Raw genomic sequence first — 10,604 nt, 5'->3', positions numbered from 1 at the left:
TGAACATTTTTGAGCGATCATCAGAACAGCATAGTTGCCAACATTGTAAAAAAATATATAGAGACACTTTTTTGGCTGTAGGCGGACTCTACAGCCAAAAAGGACGTGCCACAGTGGAAAATGCCTGTGGTTTACATGAGCTAGTGGGCGTGGTTCAAAGGGGTGTGGTCAGGCCCAGATTTACTCCCTTTGCCACCCCAAGGCCGGGTCCTGAAAGTCTCCCGAGCCGTACCCATCATTGCCGCCTCACCGTGCCCATCATTCAGGGCCGGCCCTATGATGGGACCAGGTGGTACCATGGGTAACAGGCAGCACTTTTAGGGGGGCAGCATACTGATGCCCACCAGCCCGTTCCGCCAGCTCCGCTACCCAAATAAAATTTATGTCCTTTTTTTCCCCCACAAATAGAGCTTTCTTTTGGTGATATTTGATCACCTCTGCGGTTTTTATTTTTTGTGCTATAAATATATATATTTTTTTACTTTTTGCTATAATAAATATCCCCAAAATTTTTAAAAATAAACAATTTTCTTCAGTTTAGGCCAATATGTATTCTTCTACATATTTTTGGTACCAAAAAAAATTGATTAGTTTGCGCAAAAGACATTGTGGCCGCCGGCAATTTACAGGTCCCTTTATACTCCTGGATACATGTATAGAGCCATGGCAGGTCTTTTTATACGCCTATATGCATGTATAGAGCCATGACAGGCCCTCTTTATACATCTATAGAGCCATGACAGGCCCTCGTTATACTCCTTTATACATGTATAGAGCCATGACAGGCCCTTGTTATACTCCTTTATACATGTATAGAGCCATGACAGGCCCTCGTTATACTCCTTTATACATGTATAGAGCCATGACAGGTCCTCTTTATACTCCTATATACATTTATAGAGCCATGGCAGGTCCTCTTTATATTCCTTTACATGTAAAGAGTCTCGACAGGTCCTCTTTATACTCCTCCTAAACATGTATAGAGCCATGACAGGTCCTCTTTATACTTCTTTATACATGTATAGAGCCATGACAGGTTCTCTTTATACATCTATAGAGCCATGACAGGCCCTCGTTTTTCTCCTTTATACATGTATAGAGCCATGTCAAGTACTCTTTATAGTCCTATATACCTTTATAGAGCCATGACAGGTCCTCTTGATATTCCTTTACATGTAAAGAGTAATGACAGGTCCTCTATATACATGTATAGAGCCATGACAGGTCCTCTTTATACATGTATAGAGCCATGACAGGTCCTCTTTATACTCCTATACATGTATAGAGCAATGACAGGTCCTCTTTATACTTCTTTATACATGTATAGAGCCATGACGGGTCCCCTTTAGTTATCATGATATAAAATAATGAATGTGGGGGCCTTTTGGTTGGCGTGATTTTTTTTCTGGGGGGGGGGGGCAGCATTTAATTCTTGGTCCCAGGCAGCACAATGTCTTGGGCCGGCACTGCCATCATTGCCGCCTCACCATCATTGCAGCCTTACTGTGCCCTCATTGCAGCCTCACCATCACTGCTGCCTTACTGTGCCCTCATTACAGCCCCCTTCACTATCATTACAGACCCCCTCACCATCATTGCAGCCCCCCTCACCATCATTGCAGCCCCCCTCACCATCATTGCAGCCTTACGGTGCCAAACAATGTAGCCTCACCAGTCAATGTGTGCATTTCACACATCGGGCATCTCCTGCTCCTGCTGTGTCATGAAGCTCACTGTGAAAAGTTTGGGCGCACTGTGATAAAAGTCCCACCCTCCTCCTAGACCAGCTCCTGTGATAGACAGAACACTACCTCTATCACAGGAGCTGGTCTAGGAGGAGGGCAGGACTTTAATCACAGCGCACCCAAACTTTTCACAGTGAGATCCGCGACACAGCAGTCTCCCGCTGTGTGTTACAACTGGCGCCGCCCCTGCACCCACTGCCGCCCCGAGGCCTGGCCTCGGTGGCCTTGTCGGGAATCCGGCCCTGGGTGTGGATAGAGTCTGAGATGAATGAGAAAGAAAGGGGGGGGGAGAGAAAAAGAGAGGAAAGGAGAAAGAGAGAGAAAAAGAGAGGAAAGGAGAGAGAGAGAAGGAGAAAGAGAGAGAGAGAAATAGAGAATGAGAGAAGAAGGCCCAGATCCTACACCACAATAGAAATGTGTATTCCAGAGTTTAACAAATCAGCAGATAAAGATACTCCAAACACCTGGTGTTGGCGCTTCAATCATCCCGGCACCATGGTTGTTATGGTGTCAGGATAATTGAAGCGCATTATTTCTATTATTACATTGTAATATAAAATGAAATCATTCAACTCACCATAATGCCGAATCAGTGGGACCCCTGAGCATGTCACCTGCCACGTCGCCTGACCCCAGATGACATCAGGTGCCCCCAGCAGAGTCCGTTCTTGCATCAGGTTTCCCCAACAGAGTTCATCCTTGCATCAGTTGCTCCAAGCTGAGTCCCGCCTTACATCATTTGCTCCAAGCAGAGTCCGTCCTTACATCAGGTGCCCCCAGCAGAGTCCATCCTTGCATCAGGTGCCCCCAGCAGAGTCCCTCCTTACATCAGGTTCCCCAACAGAGTCTATCCTTGCATCAGGTACCCCCAGCAGAGTCCGTCCTTGCATCAGGTGCCCCCAGCAAAGTCTGTCCTTGCATCAGGTGCCCCCAGCAGAGTCCCTCCTTACATCAGGTTCCCCCAACAGAGTCCATCCTTGCATCAGGTACCCCCAGCAGAGTCCGTCCTTGCATAAGGTGCCCCCAGCAGAGTCTGTCCTTGCATCAGGTGCCCCCAGCAGAGTCCCTCCTTACATCAGTTGCTCCAAGCTGAGTCCCGCCTTACATCATTTGCTCCAAGCAGAGTCCGTCCTTACATCCGGTGTCCCCAGCAGAGCCGTAGTTACCCCCTCCCTGTACATAGTTACTACCCCCCAGTACATAGTTACTACCCCCCCTCTGCCGATTGGCTGCCCCTCCCCTCTCCACTGAACACACGAGGAAAGGCACCTTGCGGCAGTGATGGCAGACATGTTTTGTAGCCCGCCGGACGTTTTTGGCCAAAACAACGATTTTTCTGGGACAAATGCAAAATCCCGAGAATTTAATCAGGACAAGCTCCTTTCGGGACGAGGGTCCCAAAATCGGGATTGTCCTGGGAAAATGTTGGCAACTATGGAACAATAATAGAGTGGAATTCTTTCCACTTTTAAAAGATTTCCTTTCACTTCCTGTTTTGGCTGTGGGACAGGGAGTGTAGGGAAACCTCCACAAAAAACATTATTTATAGTCCCTCCCTACTCTATCCAAAATTAACTACTTGCCGACCGCAGCACGCCGATATACGTTGGCAGAATGGCAGAGGTAGGGAAGTCGTGTATAGGTATGTCCCCTTTAAGAAGCTGTGCGGCTCGGTGTTCGCCGGCGGCCTGCAATGGTGTCACGGAGAGGCAGAACGGGGGGATGTTTGTGTAAACGATCGACCGCAATAATTCTAGCGCAAGACCTCCTCTGTAAAGGTAACCAGTAGAAATGTTTAAACCGCCGCCTATGGAGATTTTTAAATACCGTAGTTTGTCGCCATTCCGCAAGTGTGCGCAATTTTAACCACTTGTGGACTGGCTCATGTAGATATACGTCGACAGAATGGCACGAACAGGCATAATCACGTACCTGTACGTGGCCCTTTAAATGCCTGCCGTGTGGTCGCGAGCATGCCGCCGGCGGCGCGCTCGCGACCCTGCCGCCTTTCCCGTGAGTCGGACCGTGGGTCCCGCGGACTCGATCGCCGCGGGGTTCCCCGCGATCGTTTAATGGAGGTATGGAGCGGGGAGATGCTTGTGTAAACAAGCATCTCCCCGCTCTGACTAGTGACAATGACACTGATCTCGGCTCTGCGTACTCGGAGTGGAGATCAGTGTCATGTGACACAGAGCCCACCCCCCCTACAGTAAGAAACACTATGCAGGGAACACTTAACCCCTACAGCACCACCTAGTGGTTAACCCCTTCACTGCCCGTGTCATTTTCACAGTAACCAGTGCATTCTTATAGCACTGATCGCTGTAAAAATGACAATGGTCCCAAAAATGTGTCAAAAGTGTCCGATAATAAATAAATAAATAAAAATCGCTGATCGCCGCCATAACTAGTAAAAAAATATATATATATTAATAAAAATGCCATAAAACTATCCCCTATTTTGTAGATGCTATAACTTTTGCGCAAATCAATCAATAAACGCTTATTGCGATATTTTTACCAAAAATATGTAGATGAATATGTATCGGCCTAAACTGAGGAAAACATTTTTTTTTTATATATTTTTGGGGGATATTTATTATAGCAAACAGTAAAAAATATTGAATTTTTTTCAAAATTGTCGCTCTATTTTTGTTTACAGCACAAGAAATAAAAACCGCAGAGGTGATCAAATACCACCAAAAGAAAGCTCTATTTGTGGGGAAAAAAGGACGTCAATTTTGTTTGGGAGCCACGTCGCACGACCGCGCAATTGTCAGGTAAAGCGAAGCAGTGCTGAATCGCAAAAAGTGGCCTGGTCTTTGACCACCCAAATGGTCCGGGGCAGAAGTGGTTAAAGCATGACATGTTGGGTATCTTTTTACTCGGCGTAACATCATCTTTAACATTTTACCCAAAAATTTACTGTTTTTTTACCTGGTTAACGCCCGCCCACTGTATATATATGTCCTGTTTTTAAAGATGGATATCTCGGTAACGGCAGCAGCTGCTGCCACAACCGAGATATCCATCTCTTCAGTGGGCGGGCCTGTAAACGATAAAGGTGTCTCCGCGGCGGATTCGCCACAAAATCGCCGTTATCGGTGGCGGGAGAGGCCCCCCCCTCCCGCCGCTCTCCCGCGCCCTCCGCCGCTTACCGGAGCCGTCGGTTGCGGCGGAGGCGACCGGGTGCTGCTGCCTGTTGTGTGAGGATGCGAGTGAGGGCAAGATGGCCCCCACCCGTCCTCATAGCATTGCTGGGCGGAAGTGACGTCAAAACGTCAGTCCCGCCCAGCGTCTTAAAGAGACATTTTTTTTGTTGTCATTCTTTTAAATGACAACATTTCCATATTTTTTTTTTTTTTTTTTGCATTTTAGTCTAAATATGAGATCTGAGGTCTTTTTGACCCAAGATCTCATATTTAAGAGGACCTGTCATGCTTTGTTCTATTACAAGGGATGTTTACATTCCTTATAATAGGAATAAAAGTGATACATTTTTTTTTCAGTGTAAAAAATTATAAAATCAATAAAAATAAATAAGAAAACAAAAAAATGTTTTTTTTCTAAGCGCCCCGTCCCGACGAGCTCGCACGCAGAAGCGAACGCATACGCGAGTAGCGCCCGCATATGAAAACGGTGTTCAAACCACAAAAGTGAGGTATCGCCGCGACCTACTCTGTAGCTCAAAAAATGCAACCTATAGAATTTTTTAAACGTCGCCTATCGAGATTTTTAAGGGTAAAAGTTTGACGCCATGCCACGAGCGGGCGCAATTTTTAAGCGTGACATGTTGGGTATCATTTTACTCGGCGTAACTTTATCTTTCACAATATATAAAAAAATTGGGCCAAATTTATTGTTGTCTTATTTTTTAATTCAAAAAAGTAAATTTTTTCAAAAAAAAAGTGCGCTTGTAAGACCGCTGCGCAAATACGGTGTGACAAAAAGTATTGCGATGACCGTCATTTTATTCTCCAGGGTGTTAGAAAAAGATATATATGTTTGGGAGTTTTAAGCAATTTTCTAGCAAAAAAAAACTGTTTTAGTCTTGTAAACGCCGAATCTGAAAAACAGGCTCTGGGCTTAAGTGGTTAAATTCATGAAAGACCGTTGCGCAAATACCGTGTAACATAAAATATTGCAACAAATCGCCAATTTATTCTCTAGGGTCTCTGCTAAAAATATATATAAGTTTGGGTATTCTAAGTAATTTTCTAGCAAAAAATATGGATTTTAACTTGTAAACAACAAATGTCAGAAAAAGTGATTCCATCTTTTGCTGTATGGATTTTTAACCAATAAATACATTTTTGTTGGAGTGCGGCCATCCGAATTGAATTTTTTCACATGAAGGGGTTAACGTGAAATTTCCCCTTATGGATGGAGATCTGCTTTAAGCTCAACAGCCCAGAAACTGTTATTTTAATTAGTCAGTAATCGCCTCCATATTTTTTTGATGACAAAATGTAAAGCTTTTCACTAATTCCACTCTTTGCTGCCTATAAAAGGCATATGTTCAATCTATAACGTCTGTAATTTGACATTCAGACTTGGGTGTAGTAATATGGCCGACCCTCCTCTTCCCCACCTGGCTGTGTGGGAGTACCAAGAAGCAACTTCCAGTCATCTCGCTAAGGCGTGGCCATCCCATTAGTCAGTGTTCCGTCAGATGAGGCGATCCGTCACGATTAGTAACGGAAGTGACGTTTCATCGCCGCCATCTTGATACACCACGGCACTTCTTCATAGTAAGGATACACCGAGAAGGGGGAAAGCGGACATCTTTTTACACCCACCGGAGTTTTGCATTCCATAGTTATTTTTAACAGTAAACGGAGATTATATGGTGAAATACAGGATTTAGAAATCCATCGAACTGTTAACATGTTGAATTAAAAAAGCGAGGTGTTATGTGAGACCAGCAGGTTTGCCGCTGCTTTTAAAATTTAACATCTAAATAGTCCGTCCGATTTCTAAATACTGTATTTCACCTTATAAGCTCCGTTTTCTGTTAAAAATAACTGTAAAATGCAAAACTCTGCTCCGGTGGGTGTAACAAGATGTCCGCTTGTGTCGTTAATGTTGATGATTTTGGGGTGTAGCAAGATGGCGGCGTCGAAACGTCACTTCCGTTACGAAGCGCTTTGCGCTTGTTGTACACTGGCCCTTTGCGGCTTCCGTCCTCCCGGAGAGCAGAGTAGGTAGCTAGGACAGTACGTAGCCAGCCAATAGCAGCCGGGAATTTACCTCACCAAGACGACACACCGGGGGCAGGGAGCTGCTGCGGCCGAAGCTGCCGGGACTTCCGGCTATGGTGGAGAAGGGAGGACGGCGGAGGGGTGCGCAGTGACCGTGTGTGTGAGGTGAGTGTCCCCTCAATGGGCTGAGAATGGATGGAGACACCTGTGGCTGGGTACTTCATATCCACATCTCACTGACATCTCATCACTGCAGTCCTCTGTGTTCTCCTTTATTATTATTTTTTTTTCCTGCTTCTCTCTCCATTATTGTTCCATATCCAGCACTTACAAGTGCATTAATGATAACGCGTTTTACCTTTTTAGGGCATCCAAAACGCGACAAGAACGCATAAGCGTTATTTCAAATGAGCAGTGTGAAATCCCTATAGAAGTCAATGGGGACACATCTAGAAACCACGCGTAAAGGGTTGAATGTGGTCACCCAAACCGCAGCCCACCTGTGTGAACCCGGCCTTCGGGCTCATGCACGCACACGGTTTGAGGCGCAACTATGAGGTGGCATCAAAAAATTGGGGAACCACAAGTTGTATGGGGGGGGGTGACTGCTGTATTTTTTACACAACAGCATATTTGTGTCTCATCTGTCTGCATATATGAGCCCTAAGGCTGCATTCACACCTTAGCGACAAAACGCCCGACGCGGGACGCTTCTGCCGCTAGAGGGGAGAATTCCCATTGCTGTCTATGGAGATGGTTCACATCTCATAGACGCGCAACGCCTGTCGCCTGAAAAAAAGTCCCGGACCCTTTTTTTCACGCGACAGGCGCGTTTTCCCATAGACAGCAATGGGAATACTTTTAGGAAAAAAAAAAAAAAAATTGAAACATTTGTACTCGCGGCAAATCTGCCGCTACACGCGAACGCGGCTGTCGCTTAGGTGTGAATGCAGCCTAAGGTGTGTAGACAAGCGACAAGCTTGTATGTGGGGGAAAAACAGCAACAAATAAACTGAAAACATACATTGTAATGCAGGGTTTGACAAATTTGCTTGGAATCTAGGAGCCAGCTAAAAAAGTTAGGAGCCAGAAAACGCACCCCGTCCCGACGAGCTTGCGCGCAGAAGCGAACGCATTAGTAAACGGTGTTCAAACCACACATGTGAGGTATCGCCGCGATTGGTAGAGCGAGAGCAATAATTCTAGCCCTAGACCTCCTCTGTAACTCAAAACATGCAACCTGTAGAGTTTTTTTTTAAACGTCGCCTATGGAGATTTTAAAGGGTAAAAGTTTGTCGGCATTCCACGAGCGGACGCAATTTTGAAGCGTGACATGTTGGGTATGAATTTACTCGGCGTAACATTATCTTTCATGATATTAAAAAAAAATGGGGATAACTTTACTGTTGTCTTATTTTTTAATTACAAAAGTGTAATTTTTTCCAAAAAAAAGTGCGCTTGTAAGACCGCTGCGCAAATACGGCGTGACAGAAAGTATTGCAACGACCGCCATTTTATTCTCTAGGGTGTTAGGATAAAATAATATATATAATTTTTGGGGTTCTAATTAGAGGGAAGAAGATGGCAGTGAAAATAGTAGAAAAATGACAGAATTGCTGTTTAACTGGTAATGCTTAACTTGTAATACCAACGGCCACCACCAAATGGCGCCAGCTCACACAAGGAAGAGCTGGGGACTTTTTTTTTTGCCCACCTTCCAAGCCAAGTCGCCAGGATGCTATTTCTAGTCGCCCTGGCGACCGGGATTTGTTGAGCCCTGTTGTAATACACGGCTGCACAGGCACTCTGTGACCTCAAGCACTGTATACTTTGTATTTTTCTGTAGCTGCTACTCCTTCTGCCTCTTCCAAGCCTGTCCATTGTATTTTCAGGGTGACAACAATCATGCTCTGCTATTTAACCACTTCCATACCAGCCGCCATCATATGACGTCCACAAAGTGTCTCTACCATCCAGAGTGGACGTCATATGACGTCCTGGACTTTGAAGGGGGATATCTGAATGATGCCTGCAGCTAGAGGCATCATCCAGATATCTATCTCTTGTGCCGGCGATTCTGCACAACATAAGAACGATCATAGCGGCGGTTCCGCCGCTAGATCGTTCTTACAGGCGGCGGGAGGGGACACCCCCCCCCTCCTGCCGCCATCCGGTGCTTCTCCGGGCTCTCCCGTGCCATTGGGGGCCCAGAGAAAGAATCGTCCGGCGCTGGCAGGAAGTATAGAGATGACTGGTGACCAGATGGTCACCAGTCATCTCTATGACCGTCGGAGGACCCGGGCGCGATGTGATGACGTCACGCCCGGGTCCCCGTAAGTAAACAAAGCCGCGATTGCGGCTGTAAGCCACAGTATTCATGAGTTCAGTGATTTTTTTTCACCGATCTCATGGTTTCCAGCCTGGAGGAGAGATGTGGGGTCTTATTGACCCCGCATCTCTCCATAAAGAGGACCTGTCACACACATTCCTATTACAAGGGATGTTTACATTCCTTGTAATAGGAATAAAAGTAATAAAAAAATTAAAAAATAAATAAAAAAAGTGTAAAAAAATAAACATGTAAAATAAATAAATAATCGTAATAAAAAAAAATTAAAACGCCCCTGTCCCCGGTAGCTCGCGCGCAGAAGCGAACGCACACGCAAGTCCCGCCGACATATGTAAACGCCGTTTAAACCACACATGTGAGGTATTGTCGCGTGCGTTAAAGTGCCAGCAACAATTCTAGCGCTAGATCTCCTCTGTAAATCTAAACTGGTAACCTGTAAACAATTTCAAAGCCTTGCCTATGGAGATTTTTAAGTACCAAAGTTTGGCGCCATTCCATGAGTGTGCGCAATTTTAAAGCGTGACATGTTAGGTATCTATTTACTCGGTGTAACCTAATCTTTCATATTTTACAAAAAAATTGGGATAACTTTACTGTTTTGTTTTTTTTAATTCATGAAACAATTTTTTTCCCCAAAAAAGGCGTTTGAAAAATTATTGCGCAAATACCGTACAAGATAAAACGTTGCAATGACCGCCGTTTTATTCCCTAGGGTGTCTGCTAAAAAAACATATATAATGTTTGGGGGTTCTGAGTAATTTTCTAGCAAAAAAATTATGATTTGTACATGTAGGAAAGAAGTGCCAGAATAGGCCTGGTATGGATGTGTGTATAAGAGCCCTGTATGGAAGCGGTTAATGAGCGCCGATATGGTTAACCTGACGTTTGTCTTGTTGCTGTAAACCTTTAGCAAGCCTGCTGATTAGCGGAAAAAGTAGGACTCCAGTGCCAGTGAGTGACTTTTCCATAAGCGGTGCACTTATAAGGGGTCTCTCTGCCCACCACTACCAGACAGGGCAGCCAGGGGGACCTAGCAAGGGGTCATGTGACTGTTGATAAACGAAAAAGGTATTTATGATCTTTTATTTAACCACTTGACATCCTGGACTTTCAGGGGGTATATCTGAATGATGCATGCAGCTACAGGCATCATTCAGATATCATTATTTTCTGCCGGCGATTCTGTGCACCATAAGAATGATCATAGTGGCAGTTCCTGCCGCTTGATCGTTCTTACAGGCGTCAAGAGGGGACGCCCGCCGCCATCCGTTGCTTCTCCGGGCTCTCCTGTGCCATCGAGGACATGGA

General features: G+C 45.3%; 1 protein-coding gene across 2 annotated transcripts in view; it reads left to right on the top strand.

Annotated features, from left to right (window-relative positions):
- Positions 1 to 6,874: 6,874 nt before the first annotated feature.
- The window catches only part of FAM3A (FAM3 metabolism regulating signaling molecule A), a 99,483-nt gene continuing 95,753 nt past the window's right edge, over positions 6,875 to 10,604 (top strand). Inside the window, exon 1 of one of the 2 annotated variants that reach the window (XM_040324823.1) lies at positions 6,875 to 7,111. The gene's annotated coding sequence lies outside the window, so the exon portion shown is untranslated. The remainder of the gene's footprint in view (positions 7,112 to 10,604) is intronic. The other variant, XM_040324822.1, reaches the window with a different exon arrangement.

This window comes from Rana temporaria, chromosome 9, assembly GCF_905171775.1.
Source record: "Rana temporaria chromosome 9, aRanTem1.1, whole genome shotgun sequence".
NCBI classification, from domain to species: Eukaryota; Metazoa; Chordata; class Amphibia; order Anura; family Ranidae; genus Rana; species Rana temporaria.
The sequence above is the reverse complement of the archived record's forward strand: the minus strand, read 5'-3'. Positions and strand labels throughout refer to the sequence as shown.